This window comes from Rhipicephalus microplus, chromosome 7 (assembly GCF_043290135.1).
Source record: "Rhipicephalus microplus isolate Deutch F79 chromosome 7, USDA_Rmic, whole genome shotgun sequence".
Classification (NCBI taxonomy): domain Eukaryota; kingdom Metazoa; phylum Arthropoda; class Arachnida; order Ixodida; family Ixodidae; genus Rhipicephalus; species Rhipicephalus microplus.
The window spans coordinates 50,070,710-50,093,814 of record NC_134706.1 but is presented as its reverse complement, the minus strand read 5'-3'; the positions used below and the strand labels follow the sequence as shown (position 1 = coordinate 50,093,814).

Here is a 23,105-nt window from a genome sequence, read left to right as displayed (position 1 = left end):
GGTATTCTGTTCTTAAGCCGCTGCAATGGATTAGTCAGGACTAGGTTTTTCTTTTTCTGGTTTGGTGAATCGCGTCACAGAAACCAGCTTGTTAGCTCAGCCAGCGGTCATATAAAGTTTTTTGTATGAGCATGAAAATAGGTGTGAGCACATCCGCGAACGCACCTGAGCATTTACTAAAATTGTTGGTTCATCCGGCGAGCCGAAGATGCTGCCCGGGTTCAAGGACTTCGAGCGCTCACCTGAGGCACCACCATCATTATCTACGGACTGTTGGAAGGAACATCGCTTAATCTTTACCCCCCCTCGCCCGAAGGAAACTTCTGGACTTTAAATAAAATTTATTCATTCATTCATTCATTTGTCCCGAGCCAACAGGTGAGGCAGTAAAATGCCTTCCACTAGAATTTCTACATTTAGTGGTGGCTTTATTTTTTTACAGAAATTGAATAGAATGTGTATATCTGAGGACAAAGTATGCATCTTTGGAGAAAACTAAAACTAAAAATATTAATTTCCTATGCTGAGAAAACCAAACTCCATGGTTCTTAAACAAATTTTTGTACAATGAGTATGCCACTCTGCGCACCACATATGAAACACACATTACTTCTATAAAATTCATTTTTTATGGAGGCGAAAATTCAGTAGGCCCGTGTGCTCAGATTTGGCCACATGTTAAAAAAACCCAGGGGGTCTGAATTCAAGGAGCCCTTTACCATGGCGCATCTCATATGGTAGTTTCAGGATGTTAAGCTCCTCGTATGAATCAATCAATCAGCTTCAAAACAATTGTAGTGCCAATGTTTTGTGTCTTTCTCAATTTTACTAATGTGAGCCTGCCCTGCGAAGCTTTCCAAATATTTGCATCTCTGATCCGGTTGTCCCATTTTCACTTCTTTTTAACTGTGTGCTGTGCTATTGGTATACTTACTAAAAAAACTGGCATGCATAATAAAAAGACAAGCCAAAACATGAAACTGTTCATTCCATGGTGGCTTTGGGGAACTGGTGGAATGGATAAGCTATGGCTTTAGTTTGTTTCCATCGTAACTGCGCCTCAAAATTATCCTAATTTACGACTGCGATATTTTTCTGGATAGTTAGGTAGGTTACTGAGCAATATGAAATTCTGTAAATTTTTTGGTCTATGTTTAGGTGTTTGTTTGATGAGCATATTATGAGGTATAAAAATACGTCAACGCATCATTTTCACCTTCAACTGGTTCCTGTGGGCTACGTTTAATGCAAAGGAGACAACGTGACTATTTTGACAGCGAGACTGAATAGGTGTGCCGTAATTTGTCAGCTCAAAACAGTAATGATCATCATAATGAGTGGGCATGAAGTCTCTACATCCTCACATTCATCTTTGTGCCCTTTTTTTTCCCCAGAACAAGTGTTTTCATTTCTACAGCGTGGCCTCTACTAACCTTTATTTGCGAAAGAGGAGCAGAGCAATGAAAAAACTCAAAAGCACAAAATTCTTTACGAAAACAAATTGCCAGACGGAATTCAAATGCGGACATTTTCAATCTCTACGCCAGCGCCCTAACAACTTCGATACCCAACGACGCAGAGTCTCTCATAGCCTCTATAGTAGACGAGGTGGTAGCACCATGAATTGATCATGAGGAGTTTTGCGATGGTGAGAAACCAGAAACGACGAGAGGGGAAAACTGCGTAGCATAGAAAAATGAAGAAAAAGGAAAGTCGAATGAAAGAATTTCCTAATAAGAAGGAAAAAACAAACACAGAGCATCACATAAACAGAAAAATATTTATATTGAGACACAAAGAAAGAGTAGTATATAAAACTAAGGCAGCAAGCAAAACATATTTATGGAGATAAAACAGAGCTGTGTTGCTCGCTGTGGCCTGTATGAAGTTCGCTGACATTGGCCGCTACAGCCAGGAAAATAAACGTATGCATGCAGCGTTCTTCTCCAGTTTAAACACAGCCCACTTAATCGTGCAAAGCATTATGTACCACTGAGTTCTGGCTCATCGCTGTACTATAACTTTTTTTATTCACAGGGCTGCCTGTTCTGGCGCTGCATTGAGGCTTAAAGCCACATCTACACGATGCCAATCTTGGAACTTCACTAGAGCTCCTTTGCTTACTGTTCAGGTGCTCATGGCTTCACGCCACGTTGTCCAAAGCTGTGCTCGCTGGATATGGTGGTTCTCACACCATACTGATTGAGCTGCTGCTTCCGTATCAATGTAATTTTTTTGTGGCACTAAGCACTCTAACACGGCTGACCAAGTGCACTTTGAGAACATTTGCTGACTTTGAGCCATGCTTTATGTGACGCTGCACTTGGGTGCTTGAAATCAATCGCTATTCACAACGTATGAAATCAAGATCACAAAATATGGAAGCAAAGGTGTGAGTGAATAACCTTGAGAAAACTTACTGCACTATCTGGACACGGCGCGCATAGAGATTAACGTCGCCATAATTGCTGCGCACTAAATTTGTGAGCTTGAGCAACTTCAAAGAAGCAGACTGGCTTGGAAATTACTATTCTAGATATTAACCTATTATCAAAGTGTACTGCTTCAGCTCCTTGACACTGCCTAATATTTTCCATGGTCTGAAACCTGCCCGGAAAATTAACTACTATGTCTTTCAAGAATTTGTGTTAATATTAGTATTTCTTTTTGTTGAATGTATGTTTCTTCTTTGGAGGCATTATTGAGGCACTTTGGGAAATCAAAATGTTTGTGATTTTTAAGAATGAAGTGGAGCTATTTTCCTTGCATTGGTTAGGTGGATACGTGAATAAGTCTTGAAAATCAAACATATCAGAGCTTTATTTATCTATAACTGTATCAGCTATAGGCAATAGCAGCCTGCAGAGAACGCTTTCTATCATTAAGACTTGAGAAATGAGGTCTTACTCATAATATAAGCGTATGACACACAATATAACACTCCAAATAAAATTTTCGGATTTCTGCAAGATTCACTTCACATTCTAACAACGTTAATTCGGTAAACGCTCTTCAGGAAAATAGCGGCACAATAATACGCCCGTAACGTACGTTGCTACATGAGCTGATGGCTAGCCATCATTTCGTTTTTCATCTCCAAGAGACTGTCGTTAAAGCAATGACCTCCTTAGTTAAGTACTTGCTTTGACATTTGCGGATAAGGTTACGTGCACGTACTTCGTAGCTGCGGAGTGACATTCCTTAACAAAAAGGCATTTCTCTAGCGAGAATTTGCGTGATTAAGCCGGCGTCATTGGCGACTTATTTGAAAGAGACCGCAAGCAGGAACAAAGGCAGCATGAAGTATTTTTAATTATCTCCTGGCTCCCAGAGCAATTCTTATATTTAACTTCCCCATTTTCTTACTAGTTCATTGTTCGGGTACATAATGCCATCAATACGTAAGCCATCAATGGGATATGTCATCATATAAATGAACCTAATACTTAACGAAGTATCGCTTCGACCAAAAACAATTTGCAAAGTGAAATGGGAATCATTATTACAAGTTCTCGTTTCTGAAGTAGTTTTTAACGCTATCGTCGTTGGAGTCGGCGTGGTCGTTGTGAATTCTGCAAAAAAAAATTTGCATTTTACCCGTGACCTAAAAATCAAGAAATATGCATGTAAAATGAATATAAATATTTCCAGCTTGGAGAGAAGACCAAACTCAGGCCATCTGTGCGGTGAGCTGGTATTCTAAGAAAGGGCCGCAATATTTGTTGATACTGCTTTGGAAAAAGAAACACTTCATCAATGTCATGCAGTGGAAAAAGTTTCCGTACCGAAACATATATTGCGTGACAGAAGCGCAGAATGGTGCCAGGCGTCAAAAAAAAAAAGGTAATTGAGCAACCAGTGTGTGTTTCAAAGGTTCCATGGCTCTTGCGTCTCGTTACAAAGGTTTCCGATGTATTTATTCATCGTCAGGAGCACAACCATCAATCAAGTGATCGACTTTGTAGGCTCGCTCGTTGCCTTACGAACACGTAACGTGCCCTTCGCTGAAAGAAATAAATATGTCGTCAAGGGCTGTTAACAACTGTGCTTGCAATGGGTATATAACAATACTTCCAAACATTCAATGGCACGAGCATTGTCGTTCGTTTTTTTTTTCACAGCATGGTTAAGGCATGCACCGAGAACCGAAATTTGCTAGAACATCACAAGGTAGTACGTACGAACGAGGGCTGATTACGCTTTCGCAATCTGCAGTTGAACGCAAAGTTCAATTATACTGCAATATTTTAAGTATAAAAAAATTCGGAACACCCCACGTACCTTGCGAATCGATGTTTTTTTCTTATTATTTTTCCCTTTCTTTTGACTGTACTTAATCACTGCCTTAGATTGTCCACCTGTTATAATCACTCTGGGATTGGCAGTATGTATAAATAAAGAGATATGTAATGTTCAAAAAATCGGAAAGCCAGCACTGCAACCACAATTGTAGTTTCGCAAACATAAGGATCTATTTGAAAGGTAGTTCTTAGACCCGGTGGGGCCCTGTGGTAGAACACTAGATTGTCATGCAAAATGCGTAGATTCGATTTCTGTTGGTACAATGACATTTATTCTTTGCATTCGTCTGTTCAACGCTGCCAATGTCCGCTTTTTCAGGGGCGGAGCTCCATAAAGCGGCACCCGTTCGTCCCTCCTCGTAGTACGTAACATGTCTTACGCATTGACCTACAAAGTGGTGCTGGAAGTAGACTTCTCTTGTGTGTTGTTGAACAATAAAAAGTTCGCAGCGTGCGCGTTAACTTAAAGCCGAATTCTCCTACCTCTCATTCCCCATTAGCAGACATTGGCATGTACATTGAGCACTATCTGACAAGAAAGGGTTGCTACGTTATCCTCGCTGGGCGTAACCTCCTTGGTTTCAGAAAGGTTTAGTACGCATTGGGCCACTGTGCCATGAATACAGGGAACTAGTATATACCATGAATTGCAACAGAATCGAAAGTTGAGCTAGTTGGATATGCATAACTATCAGTTAAAGCGCACGAAAAACAGACATGAAGAGAGGACAAGCGCTTTATCGCAACTAAACTGTTTATTAGTAAGGGCAGAATATATTTACAGGCTACTGAAAAACACGACGCATACGTGTGCAGGCAAAAAAGTACATCAGTGACAAATCGAGAACACATGGTAAAAGAAGACAGATTATCCCGGGACATAATCTAGAAAAACAAACTCTTTATCGTGCAGCAAAACAGAAGGCTGGCTGACGCATTGTTCCCCTCTTTTTCGTATGTGAAAAGCTTCTGTCAACTCACGAGTTAATTTATTTTTTGACCAAAAAACCACTTCAGTATCCTGAAAAAGAGGATAACAAGCGCACTCTCTGCAATGAGCCGCGAGATGCGATGCACACACAGATTTCAAGGAAGAATCGTGCTCTCTGAGACGAACATTGACGCATCTTCCCGACTGACCGATATACACTTTACCACAGCTAAAAGGAGTCATGTAAACAACGCCCATTGCGCAGTCCACGAACTTTTTCTGTGTTTCATGCGACATTGCGGAAACTCTTTGCGCATGCGTGAACAAATAGACTCCAGTTCTGCAGGTCAGTCGGGAAGATGCGTCAATGTTCGTATTATCTGCTTTATTATCTGCTTTATTATCTGCTTCACCAGTATTATCTGCTTTATTATATGCTTCACGCTGGACTGAGTAGTGAGAAAGGCTGTTTCCTTTCATGGATGAAAGTGGGATGTCGGAAAGTGAACAATGGGAAGTTCACAACAGCTGTATAACGTCGGGGGTTATAATGCGGAACTACTTTGTATTTTCGCCGGGCTAGTTCAGTGTCCTTTCCAAACGATCACACTTTGTGAGAGCTCTAAAACGTGAAATAGTCTAGTACATGTTTGAAATTATCTGTTTATATACGCCTATCTGAAAACACGGTAAAGATTGGTGGTTATATATTTGACTCTTTTAGTTGCGACAGGTCAGTGCACCCGAATGCACGCTTTTTTTTATTTTTCATTAGAAAGGTTTATCTTGAAGTAGAAATACATATTGATGATATTGTCAGGCACAACCATGGTGGCATTATGACTAAGGTACTCGGCTGCTGACTGTAGGTCGCGGGATTGAATGCCAGCAATGGCGGCTGCTTTTTCGATGTAGGCGAAAATGCTCTAGGGCCACTCTGCTGAGATTTGGGTGCATGTTAAAAAACTCCAGGTAGTCGATATTTTTGGAGCCTTCAACTACGACGTTTCTTCTAATCATATGGTGGTTTCGGGACGTTAAACTGCACATATATATAAAAAAATTTTTTATGCTTGGCTCTTTGTCAGTGGGCGGTTGGTGATGGTTTCACGCTATGGTACCCGCACCCCCCCCCCCTTTTTTTTGTACTCTGAAGCATGACGTCTCATGCTTCACTGGGAAAATGTAAATTTTACTGTAATGTGATAGTTCGTCAAAAAACATTTAGAGACGTATAGTGCTATCGCTGATCTGCGGCAGTCACAGCCATCACGCTGAGGCATAGCCCACACCTCAGTGAGTTTTCTTCGAGCGGCGTAGTACAGGCTGAGCAAGCCTGTCGGTATCCACTGCCACCAGCGTATCTCGAGAAAAGAGTGACTGAATGCCGGGTTGCTGCCACGAATGGTGCCTTGCTGCTTGCCAGCGAGTGACGGGGATGGCGACGGTAATCACGCCCAACTTCTACAAACCTCCGAAGAGAGCCAGTCATGCATTTTGCCACGTCATTGCGTAAGCAATTAGCGCTTGAACAGACTGTTTTCAGTAAGCGACTATGCTCCATTAGTTGTTCCAACTACATAGCAGGAAAGCTAACTTCACAATTTTGAAAAGGGTCTTTTGTAGTCAGGTGCCATCCCCCGAAGTCGATTTGTGTAGCAGTGTCCAGGGCTACCATCCTCGCGTGGACCAGTGTATCATATCATCTTACCCCTTCTGGCACTCCTAATATTCATTTTACTGTTGGCATCGCTATGCAACTGTAAACAACTGGTTACATGATCGACATGTGGCTCCTTATCGTATGTTTCTGCCTGCATTCGCTCATATGTGTAGTGTCACTTCGTAACGTTTCACTCAATTAAAAAAAAACACAGTCACCTTTCATCTGCACGCTTTGCATAACATCGATTCACACGCTACGTGGGATCTGCCAACATCTTTTTGATTTGCGGTAATAATTACATAGAACGGTGAAAATAGGAGATATAACACACATTTGCAATGTAAATCATCAGGGTTACATTCTCATTAAAATCGATGTTTTCGAATGTTATTTACTTTTACCTATCTTGAGATTTTTCTCATTAACGCCGGTCTGTATATGTTAAAGAACCCCAAATGGTCGCAATTTCGGAGCCCTCCACTACGGCGTCTCTCATAGCCATCTGGTGCCTGAGGGCGTTAAACCCAAGCAATTATTAAATTATAATTATCTTTCGCCAATGATGGCACTGGACTTTATGCCTTTAACGCTATTTCGGCAAAAGCCATTGAATTCGCTAGTAACATGAGTGCTGTTAACAATTTGACTAGATATGACTTACTATTTATTAGCGTCTCATTCTCTCACGAATCAGACGCTTCTCAGAGACAGGAAGCGTGCAAGCTCATGCAACAGAACAGCCGTAATATTCATTGCAGGATAGCAGCTTGAAATTTAGCGTTCGCGATTGTTCAATCGCTTGGCTTTAAATATGGCAAGAGGGTTTATTAGCGACGCCAGGTAATAGGCAGAGAGCCGGTACGGAAACAAAGGCTCGGGCAGTCCAGCATCTACAGCTCGTGCACCCGCTCGCGCTTCGCACTCAGCGATGGTCCCACTAGTGGTTGCCTTGCGAATTCCCCACTACAATATTATTTTTGAACAATTTATCTGATGAAAGAGCCACTCTGTATTGGTGAGTTTGAGCTAATTGGCTCATTAGGGAGTTGAAACTGTTTATCGACCTCATTGAAACAGTGATTTCTGGCCTGTCATCTTTTTTTCTCAGGGAGCACACACTGCCACGCTCCAACGCGGGCTTGAAGTTGTTGTGGAAGCAGAAAATTAGGTGTTTGCGTTCGCGCTCAGATGTTCCTATAATTGCTATCGTGGTGACGTCTCAATTTTTGCACTTTGGGAAATACTTTTTCAACGCACTGGTTGCTTGTTAATATTTTATAACACTTGCCGATGGTATAGTTTTTTTTTTCATTGCGAAGAATTTCTTACCGAACGTAGGTGACATCAACCGCATCTATCTATCTATCTATCTATCTATCTATCTATCTATCTATCTATCTATCTATCTATCTATCTATCTATTTATCTATCTATCTATCTCTCTATCTATCTATCTATCTATCTCTCTATCTATCAATCTATCTATCTATTTATCTATCTATCTATCTATCTATCTGTCTATCTATCTATCTATCTATCTATCTGTCTCTCTATCTATCTATCTATCTATCTATCTATATATCTATCTATCTATCTATCTATCTATCTATCTATCTATCTATCTATCTATCTATCTATCTATCTATCTATCTATCTATCTATCTAGCCGCCTTCGACATTCAGCTCTCCTGGCTGTTTTGATAATGGTATCTATGCCGAAACTGGTATGGCATACAATTACTGAACGACGAGGGTCAGTGACTACTCATAATATGAAAATCATGACATGTATGTTATGAAAGTTGTGATTTACGTTTCATGGTCTCGCTATTCTTTCCACATGGCATAGTGTAAAACTGGCTTGACGGCATGATGAACATAGGTGGCAGATCCTGACTGATCTATATGTGCGGTTTAACTTCCCTAAACCACCATATCATTGTCAGAAATGCCGTGGTGGAGGGCTCCGAAAATTTCGACCCCTTGAGGTTCTTTGGCGTGCACCCAAATATGAGCACACGGGCCTACAGCTTTTTTCGTCTCCATCTGAAATGCAGCCGCCGCAGCCGGGATTCAATCCCGCGACCTGCGGGTCAGCAGCCGAGTAGTTTAGCCACTAGATCACCACGGCGGTGCAAGTGGCAGATCCTATACGCCACACTTCTAATGTGCTCGTGGCCGTTTGGCTAGCTTCACGTATACCAAATTTGGTGTTAAGTGACGTGAATGGACGATGAAGATAAATGAGACGTCGAAACATGATAATCATCATATGCATGTCATGTAAAACATCACTACATGCCACACTCGTAGCACGCTCGCGGCCATTTTGCCAGCTCAACATATACAACATTTGGTATTACGTTACGTGAATGGACGACGAACGCAGATACCGGGCACAAACATGGTAATTACGACACGGAAGTTAAGTACGGCACAATGTACACCCGCGTCATAACATTGCGTAGATATTAAGGTTATATATCAACTTTCCTCATTAGTGCTTCACATCTCGTCGACGCCCACTCTACGTGAGATCTGCAAACTTTTTTTTATCAAATTACTTTTTATTTTTGTTATAAATGCTAGAGGCTGATCGGGCGGCCCTACGGGGCAGTTTTAGATAGTGTTGATTGCTTAGTTAAGGTACATGCTTCGTTTTAGATCTTGTTTACAGTGTCACGAGGGCCATTTCTTTCAACTAATGTATGTTTCCTTTCGACTGCGTAAGCGAAGAACGTAACCACCGTCATCGTTACTATTCTTTTTATACATCTCGCTTGTTTATTAAGGTTGTTTACTACTACTACACCTCGCTTGTTAGAGAAGTATCGCTTGTGTGCAATCCTTGGAGTGCGCGACAAGTGTAATATAGGAATTGTTGCTTGTCTGTTCGCTTTCTCTATAGCGTCGTTTTCGATTTTATTCATCATTTTAAATTGTCAAGCTTGGGACGTTAATTTCACTCCGTGTAACATTAGTGTACAGTCAAATAATTAACTTGTTACAGTGTTAAATGAATGTGCTAGGAACGTTTATGCCATATACTTATATAAAAATATGATGTCTGCGTAGTGAAAATATGTGGAACTACTTCAATAGGACTTCTGTAGCGTGCTTCGCAAAATTTTCGTAGTTCTGTACAATGTTTTTATTTCACTGTTTACTGTTATTGTTATACTTTTTGTATTATTTTTTACTAAGTACACTCCACTCACTATGTAACGTATTTATACCCGGAGGGTACTACAAAATAAATAAATAAATGAATAAATCACTTCACTGGCTATAATTTTGAGAGTTATGTATCTAACTGCACCAAAAAAAATGTTTCCACGCATTTATAGATAGAAAAATTGGTCTAAAACTTCTCCCCTAAAACTGCATGACGTAAAATCACGCATGCTTGATCGTACCAGATTCGCCGTTTAGGCTACTTCGTAACGAATAACTCACAATTCGAAAAGAAGGGCACAGTGCAGAATAGGGACTAGGCAAGAGAATGACGACACAGGCACACACATCACATGCGCCTGTGTCGACGTTCTCCTCTGATGCCCCCCTTATTTCATTTAGAAGGATATATCGAACAGTGATAATATGAAGGCATCTGGGCTAATTTCTGTATGCGAGTTGAACCCCAGCGTGAGGTGTTTGCTTGCTTTCCCCGCATTATTTCGATATCGCTTCCATCTCTTTAGTTTTAAACGTATCCTTATACAAATAGCATACGTCTAATGTTACCGAAATTGCATGTTCTGTCTGTGTTGCTGTATCATTATTAAAATATTTTACTTGAGAAAATTGAGTGCATCCTAAACAAAGGTTGGTTGGGAGGCTGGTTTATAAGATACGTGAGTATTAAGAAATTTAATAGCTCCTTGGTTCCGGCATTCTCACGAGTTTCTTTTCAACACGATGTTTCTAAATAAACTGTCTGCCCTGTGCTTTCTTTCCAGTGATATAGCAAACAATGACCTGCTTTCTATAGACCAACTGCCTGTCTCAGACAGTTGGTCCATCTCCCAGTAGTGCGTCTTAGAAACAGTCCGAATGCCAAGAAAAAAAAAAGAAACGCCAGGCCTGCGCAGACGGCGCAGCACAGTCACAGCGAAAGCTGGATGATCGGTCTTCTAGAGCCTTTTTTAAACACTCATGGGGTAACTGCCGCAAGCACACTTGCTTGATACGTACTACGGCTATAATAATATAAAACTTTTAGGGAAGTAGGCTGGCATTTGCTATGCTATTCTTCGTCATTCTTCTGGGAAGCGTGGGGTCCACTATTTATGGCCGAATTTTGTGTTTATGCAGTGGCTGATGACGATAAGTACTTATGCCTGAAGTGGGTATGCGCCACTGTTTATAACTGAACAAAAACACGCTTTCGTAATGGGTTAGAGTTTTGGACGACCAACTCATTACGCTATTCGTATTGTGCGATGACTGCTTGTTTTTTAGCTGTTTTAAAACGCTTTATAAGCCGTATTAACGCAATTGCTTTCACGACATTAGGCCTGCCTTAGGCAAGTTAGCCAACATGTCTCAAGCACCGGCGTGGCTCAGTGATAGAATACTGGATTGGCACTCAGCAGACCAGGGCTAGAGCCCCACTGTGTCATTAGACACTAATGTCATGACTAATGACATTAGTGTCATTAGTCATTAGTACAACTACGGCACTGTGCGAGACCCGAGTTGTGATCTCATAGCAGCTTTCCCTGTGAAAGAAGTCTCGGTCACTGCACTTTTCCACGTGATACCCAAATGAAACAAGAGAACCTTTGAACGAGGCACTGTTCCGATGAAAACAGGCTCGAACATGGTGACCTGTCGTTAGTGACATTTTTCATCGGTGGAAGTAAAATCGATTGATTTGAAATAATGAATCTCTCTCGAAGATGGGAGAGGAAACTTGAACGTAGTGAAGTGTGACCTGGCACATCAAGAACATCCGGGTGTCGGCTCAGTAGCATTCACGCTTTTCTGACTAGCCTTAAACTGCAATGCGAGACTAGGATTGAAGTGGCTAGGAAAGTTACAGGCCATGTGTGCCTCATGCAGATCTCTTTCGGATCCTTGATTCACAACCAAATATACTCATACATACTCCAGATTTTTTTCCCCCGAGATATTTTAACGCGATACGCAACGGCTTGCAGTATACTCGCACATGGCAGCCAGCGTAATGATTCGCAAAAGGTCCCTTATCAGAAGGCAATATTTTCCCATAGTTATCATGTACAATGCCCTTTTGTTCTTTGTTCTGATTCAAAGTACCTTTGGCACAGCGTAAGGCTTACGCTCTTTCGAATCACTCTTTTGTATTTCCTTCGTAGGGGCTCTCTTCTCATATGACCCGGTGAACTGAATACAAAGTGGCACATTTGTTCAATGCATGGTAAAGAAGCAGCTGCACAAAGTTCAATTGCCCTTACATTTTTAAGTGAATAAATGAGCACGTTACAACAACATAAAGCTGTCTGCATAAGCTAAAGCATAATCATTATCTCGGATGTATCATATGACTTGACTTTATGAAGAAAGAGGCGTATTACTTCTGCCAGAACTACTCAGTTGCCGAGTGTCATTAAAGGTACGCCTGTCATTTTTGAACCGTATGCGCACACTTCTCATTCTTGCTAGAGGAAGGGACATAGTCTTTTTTTTTTTTTTTGCAATGTGAAACTCGGGGCGGGACACCTTGGCGTGTCTCGCGCGTACGAACGCATACGATGCCGTTTCTTGTGGCAAGGCCTTGTTCGCTCGGTACGCCGATACATTGCCCCGTGTGAGTTATGCGAACGTCGTAAAACATAGTCGCTGCTACCCGCTGGCCATTTTCAACCAACCGACATAACTGCGGGACCATTTTACCCTCTTGGTTTAGACCTGCTTGGTCTTTTTTCCAACGCCAACACTGAGAAGCAAATGGATGGCCCTGGTCACAGATTACGCTACAGGTTACGCCATTAACGAGCGCTACCGACAATTTGTGCAACCGACGTCATGGACTTCCTGTTACGGGACGTTATATTGGTTCCCAGTGCCCAGAGACAACTCCTCACAGACCGTGGCCGTACATTTCTGTCCCAAATCATCGCCGACATCCTGCATTCTCGTTTTACGCACCACACACTCACCTACGCCTACCACCCTAAACAAACGGTTTCGCAGAACGCTTTTACCGTACTCTCACAAAAAAGTCACAGATTTGCCGCAAAGGCGAAGCAATGAACGCTTTAGCAACAAGTTAGACGGTCACACGCCGAATGGCAAGTACATCGAAACGTGCCCCGCGTTTCTCATGCACAAATAACGCACGAAACGTATGCACAGGTACAGATGAACGCGAATAAGCGTCTCAATTGTTACTTCGCTGTGTATGGAAAGCACGCGCTTTTTGCAAACGGAGACTGCGCAATGATTGCTGTGACCTTCGCGCACCCGGTAACTACAACAGAATTGTTACGGTGAAAGCTTAAAAGACACTGAAATTAACTATTAACTCGACGTTGATTGTTAAAATGGTGGTTCGAAAATCTTGTAGTGTTACTTTCTGCCAAAGAAGGGCCTATTTTGTAATGAAATCACGTTTTAGTGGTCCGCATCAAGTTAGCACACTTCAAATTACCCGCCTCTAGAAGCGGACCAATCGGACCGGCTCACATCCCTGATGCTGTGCACAGCGTTGCCCAGCTTTACTGCGCTAGTAGCAGCAGAGCCAGAGCAGCGGGAGCCACAGCAGCAACAACGGTCATTGATCGATTTCCCGCCATTGGCTTCGAGATGGCAGACGCTTTTGTTTCAACTGCGCCCCGCTAGATGACGCCACCTGACCAAGGTAACCACGCGAAAATTGCATTTTTGAACCATTCGCGCCATTCCCCGTATTAACGTCCCGGCGATTTTTTTTTTCGTGAATCAAACAGAAACGAACAAGCAGCGTTTTATTGCCTCTCTTGATGCACGGAAGGTTCTTTATTTAGTGCTGTTGATAGATTACTGGTGAATAATTGTAGGCGGTTCATCAGATGTCATCGGCATCATTTGAAAATGTCCTACCGTGGCGCTTCTGTTCTTGTGCAATTACCTTAATTTCTCGGTAAGTAGGGCAGTGTTGTTGATAATATTGTCGTTTTAGATGTCATACATTGAGCTTTCACTCTGACGTAAATTGTATTTGACTTTAGTGTCGCTTTACGGACCACCAAGACATAAGATGCTCCCAACCATGAGATGAGGGCGCGCGAGTGTGCATTCAGGGTCTTCACGACCACCCACTCCCCTCCGCGAGACAAAGCACGCGTGGGAGATAAGGGCCCGCGTCGCCATGCGCTCAATGCGCCACCTTGCTCCTAATGCTAAAAACGTGATAGTTCCCCTGCGAGAACCAGCGGTAAGTGGTAAACATATATAAATTGCCGTTTGAGTGAATGAGGGAGTACTTCTCCGTAGCTCAGTGGTTAGCGTTACGCATTCACGACTCTGAGGCTTCATGTTCGATTCCGTGCGCCGCAGCCTTTTTACAGAATTTCTTTTTTTTTTTCGTGCATTTTCGTATATAGAAATACGTATACATATACATTGCATGACATCGGCGCCGATACCCACGCTGACGCCGGCGGTGAAATCCAGCCGAGAGTTTCCATAGAATTTCTATCGCAATATTATGCTGGCTATGTACGTGTCGCCCAACAACCGATTAACCTACGCAACTTTCACGTATAATCCATCCCGTCACGACACAGCGGGCTTTTCGCCGTTCTACTTAATGAACGGGAGTGAGCCTACTTTGCCACTGGACACAGTCATCTCAGCTCACACCTCGTCCACCAGCGAGTATGCCCGCGACGCGATTGCGCGAGCCGATCATGCCCGTCAGCTCGCCCGCGCTCGGCTGATGGCGTCGCAGGCCAACATACGGCGTCGGTACGATGCGGAACATCGAGACGTACAATTTCGCTCCCGGTAACCTCGTTTTACTCTGGTCCCCTCATCGTCGGGTGGGCCTATCAGAAACACTTTCGGCTCATTACATGGGACCTTACCGTGTATTGCAGCAAGTAACACCTGTCACATATGAAATCAGCCCCATCTATCCATCATCGTATGCTGTGCGTTCCAGTGGTATTGTCCACATCTCGCGCATCAAGCCCTACAAGAGCGCGTGAGATAATCACCTTTGAAGGGCCCGTAAATCACCCAGAGGTCGAACGTCACTTGTGGGGAAATTATGCACAAGCGTACGACGAACATGAAGCCGTAAACTTTTTTCGAAACGGTGCTGTAATAGCGGAGTTAGACGGGTTTATTATTAAAACCGTAACTACCCACACCTTTCACTCTCTCCTGCGCTTTCCTCTGCTGGTATGTTTTCTCTCACTGCTTTGCCCTCTAGCCGATTTTCCCTTTCAATGTCACGTGGCATACGTCATCGCTAACGCGCTACTTGAAACACCGTCTACTTCCCGTTTCCACGACTCCAACCATCGACCCCGTCAATTGCGGGCTTGCTGGCGAACCGTGTTTACAGTGTACCACGGTTGCTGTAATCATGCCAGTATGGAACCTGCGTTGCGCGCATACCTTCAAAGGATTGCCAACGCGATGGACCCGTACGGGAACACGCCGTGCCCCGCACGTGTTACACGCACGCAGGCAACATGACGAACAACAAGCCGCGCGGACAGCTGCTTGCAGACTTACCGGAAGTTGTAGGCGCTTGCTCTACAGCATATATGGCATATTTAGCTCCGCGTACCAGAGATGTGGCATGGCGCGTCACGCGGAGGCTCGAAATACCCGGAAAGGAGGAGGGATTGTTTCTTAGAATTTGTGGTTCACCGGCGGCTCGTAGCACTGCCATGTGGAGAATCGTTCATCACGACGACATTGTGCACACGATGCACGCGATTACTTGAAATGCTTGAAAAAATACTGGAGGTGGTTTATGGGCCCTTTAGAGCGCCGAATAGGTGCCTCCGCCACCGGTGGCCATGCCGCATACCAGTTACATGGAGATGAAGAGGACAAAGATGGATTTGCGCAAGCTAATTGGTGTGGCTGGCGCTGCTCGCCTAATCGGCCGTAAAAATATCTCCGTCTACTCTTCTGAGTCGGTCTCCTTCTTTAACAATATTGTAAGCACAATATTGCAAACGTTTGACCTTTATCTCCTTCATCTCTTTATAATCATCATCACGAATAACGTCGTCTTCGTTCGAAGGGTTGATCAGGCGATTCGGCCTAATAAATGCCGTCGAGACTCCAACACTGATACTGTCTTACAGAGTGGTGGAGGCTGCTTCGATTCTCAAGTCCTCTCCGACGTCACGTTCCCCTGGAGCTTGGTTCGGGTCACCGCTTGCTTCCCGCGTCCGCTGTCATGGCTCAAGAACCGCTGCCTGGAACATCCAGCATCCCTGTCCAACAAACCATTTCTGCGTGGATCGTCAACACCCGGCAGCGCGACCCACCCATCTTCTGTGGTCTTCTCCGCGATGACGTCGAGGTATCGCTAAAAGAATACGACATGACCAGTGTTTATAACCAATGGGATGAGCCTCAAAAACTTCGTCACGTCGCCTTCTATCAGTCCGATGTCGCGAAAACGTGTTTTTTTTACCACGAAAGAAGCTTCCCGGAATGGCCTACTTTTGCTCAACAAGTCCGTAAGATTTTTGGGAAACCGAACATACATTCCGAAGTGTCGAAAAGAAAGCTCGATGGGCGTGCCGAACATCCCGGGGAGACGTACACTTCGTACTTTGAAGACGTCCTTGCCCTTTGCCACCGCGTGAACTCGGCCATGACAGAAGCTGATCGTGTTCACCACATCATCAAAGGGATAGGCCATGTCGCGTTTAACGCTCTAGCTGTTAAAAACCCCTCCACCATTGAGGATGCCATCACGACATGTCAGCGTCTTGATGAACTCCAAGCCATTCGATTGCACCCAGACTACCCAGACGCCAGTGACAGCCGGCCTTCCTCGGATGCGGATTTGCGCGCGCTGATTCGCACTCTGATTCGCGAGGAACTTCAAGCGCAAGGGTTGCCATGGGCACCCACCCCTCGGCCTCACTCTCAATTTGCTGGTCTGCGCGACATCATCAAAGAGGAGCTCTCATCCAAGGCTGGCGCTCTCCCATCGAACACTACGGCGCCACCAACACCACCCATGACGTATGCGCAAGTCGCTGCCATGCCACCTGCCTTGGTTCAGCACGCGCATCCCGTTTCTGCGCAGTCCAACGTAGCTGCATTTGCACCACACTCGCCTGTCCCAGCGCCAGTACCAGCGCCTGTGACAGCTCCAGCACACTACGCTCCCTGGCGCTCGCCTCACCCAATCTGCCACTATTGTGGCATTCGGGGCCATATTTCACGATGTTGCCGCAAGCGCCAACGGGACGAACGCCGTGGCTACGATGTTTACGAAAGGGATTCGGAGCCATTCCCGAACCAGTACCAGCGACGCCCTACGACACGTTCCTTCTCTCCGACTTCTCCACTCGCCGCACCTCGCCCCTGCTATCCTGGACGCCGCCGGTCCCCTTCACCTCTGCGACGCTCAACATCTCCTCTGAGACCGGCTGTACCTACTTCTGACTACCACTTGGAAAACTAGCTGGTACAGTTTTTGGAGGGAAAGCTGCATCGCTCGAACAAACACCAAGACCTCCAGAGGGCCCAGCACTTGTTATTAGTGTATGTGAAAGGGGTACGAGTTGAGGCATTGGTGGACACGAGGGCTGCTATTTCCGTTATTCTTGCGGATTTGCGTACTCTTCTACGTAAAGTTGCCGCACCTTATACTGGCACTCTCTTACGTAGCACAAATGACTCACAGATACGGCCATCAGCACAGTGCACCGTTAGAGTTTTCATTGATGGGATCCGGCATCATATTCAGTTTGCCATGCTGGCTTCTTGTGCTTTTATGCTTATTTTAGGATGGGACTTTCTTTCTGATGCTGCTGCTTCTATCTCTTGTCGACAACTACTCATACATATGCGAGAGACACATGCTATTTCCCCGAAATGATCACGTGACCGGCTACGAACAGCCAATCACTTCCTTGTGCCACCTAACTACGAACACGTTATCAGGGTTATGTCTGATTCCATTGATCACGGTGACGTCCTAGACAGTCCATCAGCCCGTTGTCTATCCAGAGGGATTGCACTTTCATCGAGTCTTATCCGCTTCTCCAATAGCGCCGGATTTCTCGCAGTACTGAATATCACCAATGAGCCGATTCTGCTGACCAAGGGCACTGTTGTAGTTTCCAGCGCGGACGCACAACCTATCTCTGTAGTGGCTTCGGATACCAGTCTGGTGGAATCACATTCAATACCAACAGATGCTCCACCTATGAAGGCTCTCGTCAATGCCATCAGCAAGGATCTCACTCCCACGCAAGCAGACGAACTACTGGCGTTGTTGTCTAAGCATAAATTTTCTTTCGACGTACATTCCATTGCTTTAAGCTAGACTTCTGCGGTGGCTCATCGCGTACACACCGACGGAACTTCTATTGTCCGTCGTCGACCATACCGTGTTTCTTCCAGCGAACGCGAGATCATCGACAAGCACGTTGCTGATATGCTCAAGCAAAACATTATCCACCCCTCCTCAAGCCCTTCGTCGTCACCTGTCGCTTTTGTACGAAAAAAAGACGGTTCGGTGCAATTCTGCGTTGTCTACCACGCATTAAACAAATTAACCAGAAAAGACGTATGTCCCTTGCCTCGCATTGATAATGCCTTAGATTCCTTACAAGGAGCGGAATATTTTTCGAGCCTTGACCTGCCCTCTAGTTATCGGCAAATTCCAATGCACGAGGATGACAAGGAAAAAACTGCCTTTGCCACACCCGAAGGACTTTACGAATTTAACTTCATGGTTTTTGGCCTCTGCAATGTGCCGGCAACGTTTGAACGACTGATAGACACTGTATTGCGGGGCCATAAGTGGAAAACATGCTTATGTTACCTTGACGACATCGTCATATTTTCTTCAAGATTCGAACAGCACTTGCAGCGCCTAGATGGAGTTCTGACGTGTCTCGCAGCTGCTGGCCTTCAGCTCAACACCAAGAAGTGGCACTTTGCTCGCAAAAGTATTAAAGTACTCAGAAATCTCGTCAGCGAAGATGGAATCTGGTCTGATCCCGACAAGATTACCGCCGTTCTTCACTTCCCGGTGCCTGAACGCGTCAAAGAGCTCCAAAGCTTTCTTGGCCTTGCGTCGCACTTCCGGCGCTTTATTAGAGACTTCGCCACCATTGCAGCGCCACTTCACCAACTCCTTTCTTCAGGAGCATCATACGTATGGTCGTACGAATGCCAAATGGCTTTGACACCTTGAAAGGTGCCCTCACGCCTGAGCCAGTGCTTTGTCATTTCGATAACGCCACACCCACTCTCCTCCATACTGACGTCTGGGGACACGGACTCGGCGCTGAACTTTTGCAACGAACCGAGCGTTATGACGAATGTGTTATCGCATACGCTAGTCGCACCCTCACAGCAGCTGAGAAAAACTACACCATCACCAAGCAGGAGTGTCTCGCCGTTGTCTGGGCCATCCAGAAGTTTCGACCTTATCTTCACGGCCACCACTTTACTGTCGTCTATGACCACCACGCTTTGTGCTGGTGGTCGACGTTGAAGAATTTGTCTGGACGTCTCGGTCGCTGGACACTTCGTCTCCAAGAATACGAGTTTGACGTTATCTAGTAATCCGGCAAGAAATACGACGGTGCCGATGCCCTTAGCCACTGTCCTTTACAATCCTCAGCAGGCACTCCTGGCCTGTCGCCAACTGTGAGTGAACCCATCAAAGTGTCTCCGTCAGTTCATTCACTCGCCGATGTCGATTTTCTTTCTACCTTCGGCAACGAGACGCTTGCATCCCACAAACGCAGCGACACCTACTGTCGCTCTATAATGCAGCGCCTTCAAGGTTTCTCTCGTCCTCCCAACGCCCATCGACAGCTGCGGAACTTCAAGGCTGAAAAATAAATCCTTTACCGCTTTGTCTTCCACCCCGAAGGACAGCGCTGGGTTCCTGTTGCTCCTCGTTTCTTAAGGGCGCAGATTTTGTAGCCGGTTCACGATGACCCCAAGGCTGGTCATCTCGGTTTTCAAAAAAACCTATGGACGCAGCCGCAGTCCTTTTGCCTGGCCTGGCCTTTCCAATTGCGTAGCGCAATATAATGCGTCATGCTCGCTATGCCAACGCCGCAAGCGACCCACTTCCTCCCTGGCCGGTCTTCTACAACGTCTTCCGTGTCCTGACGCTCCCTTCGATGTCATTGGCATTGACCTCTACGGGCTGCTATCAATATCAGCTAGCGGCATGCGCTGAGTTGTCACAGCAGTTGACCACTTAACAAGGTACGCCGAAACAGCTGCACTTCCTTCAGGATCAGCGGAGGACATTGCCACATTTTTTCTGGAGGCAATCTTTCTAAGGCATGGTGCACCACGCATCTTATTGAGCGATCGCGGCAAGGCGTTTCTCTCAAAACTACTCGAACAGGTTCTCCACGCATGTAATACGATTCATAAGACGACATCCAGCTACCATCCCAAGACTAAAGGCCTCACAGAGCGCTTCCATCGAACTATGACCGACATGATATCTATGTATATCAACGCCGACCACACCAACTGGCATACCATCCTGCCATTCGTGACTTTTGCGTACAATACCGCTACGCAGCGCACCACGGGCTATTCCTCATTCTTTCTCGTATATGGCCGTCAACCAACATCTCCGCTCGACATCTCCTTTTTTAACGTCCCTGTGAACTCGTAATCGGCATCGAGGGAGCACTTAATCCCTCGCCTGGCCGATTGTCGCCGACGCGCCCACCTCAATACACAGGCAACCCAACAAGAGCGGAAGACTCGCTACGATGGCGTCCACCGCGTAGTTCACTTCAATACTGGAGACGAAGTACTGTTGTGGATCCCAACGCGGTTTCCCGGCCTGTGTGATAAGTTTCACTCACGTTTCATCGGCCCCTACGCTGTAGTCCAGCAGACGTCTCCTGTTAACTATCGAGTAACCACTGTTGTCATGCCTTCCGACGGCCGTTTTCGTGGTACGGAGGTTGTTCACGTGTCGCGCTTAAAACCATTCGGGCGCCGTACACCACCGTCATAAACAGCAGCCTAATTGGCCGCTTCCGTGCGAGGGGGAACTTAGTGAAAGCACAATATTGACAACGTTTGACCTTCATATTCTTCAATTGTATATAATCATCATCACGAAGAACGTCGTCTTGGTTCGAAGGGATGATCAGGCGATTCGGCCTAATAAACGCCGTCAAGACTCCAACGCTGCTACTCTCTTACAGTATAAATATGGAAGTCACGCTCTATGGGGCTCGTCTCAACGCATGTCAACCATAAAAGATAGTGTATTTTAGCATCGCACACACTTTCACCGATAACTCAAAGTACTGCTAAGGTAAGTGAATTGGCAGGAATCGCCAGGGTGGGGTTTCTAGCGTGGTCACATTAGGTGGTGCCTATATTGGGGTCTAAAGAGGCAATTCTGAACTGGAGCTCATTTCTTTCTCTAGAACTGCATTGTGACGTAAGACATTTACAGGCGCTGTTCAATAGGGACACCTCTAGTCTTCTAAACATCGCAACAAAACAGCACATCGTGCATATCAAACTGATATAAGCACCTGCAGGAAATTTAAATACTCATGGCTGGATTCTGGGCTTACAAACATTTAGGCGGTGTTGACGCTGCAAGGATAAAAAAAGCACGTGGTATAAAGCACAATAATTGGCTTAGGCTACTTTCGACCGTAAACATATAGTCTCAATACTTGCAGCGAAAGCGAACGAGTGCATCGAGGCACGTTATACACGAGTGCCATCTGGCAGTTATCTTTGAAAAAGAAGGAAGGCGTGAGCGCCCGCGGAGAAAGAAGTGCGCCTTTCTCGGAAATGATAAGGAGTAGAACGCAAAGCGACGGGCAGGTGCCACCACCGTGTCGTCTTAGCAAATAGCTAGAAACACTTGCCTTTCTAGGGGCAAAGCTTTTTATAGCGAAACCCGTTCGTCCCTCATAGCCACTTCACGTTACAATGTCGACATTAGCTGTAGTATGTGTCAGCAAACATCCAGCTGTGTGGTAAACTGTGTGGTAAAATATTTGCCACGCTGTCTGTTTATCTTGAAGAAGTGAACACACGTGGTGGCCTGTGCGAGCAACAGCGGCATAGTCTTCAAAAATGTGCACTGTTGATTGCGGCACGTAGTGCGCATTGAAAGGTATTGAGAATATCGATTCAACTGAGAATACTGAGTGTGGTGTGTGCAGTGTCAATAACAATGTGTCCTGTTTGCGAAGACTAGCACTCATGGCAGGGATCGGTCGATGAAAAAACTTGATTCGACATTTTAATCAAGATAAATATGCACTTGACGTGACCATCTGTGAGTGGGTACATCTCGGTGTTTGCGCTGAGTGCAGAAAAAAATTGCAAGGTCACCGGGCAGGAAGATACCATTTGCTGAAGCGGCATGTATGAATCGCCCCGACGAGTACGCAAGCTCAATAAAGGTATAACTCGTTTTATCAAAGGCCTCATATTTCTTCATGTAATAAGCAGAGATTCTTGTTTCACATATACTCAGTACCTTTACCGCTCGATATTCATGAAGTGAAAATGCAAACAACAAGTTTGTGTGTGAGGTCCTAAGGGAGCAATGTGAATATGCAAATAAGTTGTAGGTGTCAGAGGCAGCGATGTAACTGCACAAAGGTTACGTATATATTAGGCTACAGGTTTAGAATCGCATACATCTAAGTGGTCTATAAGGAACGTCACAAACAACTTCCTTGCCAACCAGCCCTTGCACAGAGGGAGGGAATGGCTGGCACGGTGCTCGAAGTGACGTCACACTATTTGCAAACATAGAGAGGTTTCTTACTTAGGCAACATTTTGCACAATATATTTTTTAGACTCAAGACTGTACTCATCCACATTGATCATACTGATGTCTTTTGTTGTTACTTTGTGCTGTGAGTTACTAGGCATTTAGTCACCATGATCTTTAAAAGCTAATTTCAGTGTTCTCTCTCATATTGCTGACAACTGTGTTGTTGCATAAATTGGGCAAAAAAGCAACACAGAAAGTCTGTCGCAATAAATACACCAACATGG

At 45.0% G+C, this 23,105-nt stretch overlaps 1 long non-coding RNA gene across 2 annotated transcripts in view; it reads right to left on the bottom strand.

Moving 5' to 3' along the window:
* LOC119179637 (uncharacterized) overlaps window positions 1–23,105 on the bottom strand; it is a 60,286-nt gene that overhangs the window by 36,034 nt on the left and 1,147 nt on the right. The window contains exon 1 of one of the 2 annotated variants that reach the window (XR_012884888.1): window positions 3,786–3,800. The exons of the other annotated variant lie outside the window; for it this stretch is intronic. This is a non-coding gene — a long non-coding RNA (uncharacterized LOC119179637). Of the gene's footprint in view, window positions 1–3,785; window positions 3,801–23,105 lie in introns of those variants that run through there. 2 annotated transcript variants of the gene reach the window in all.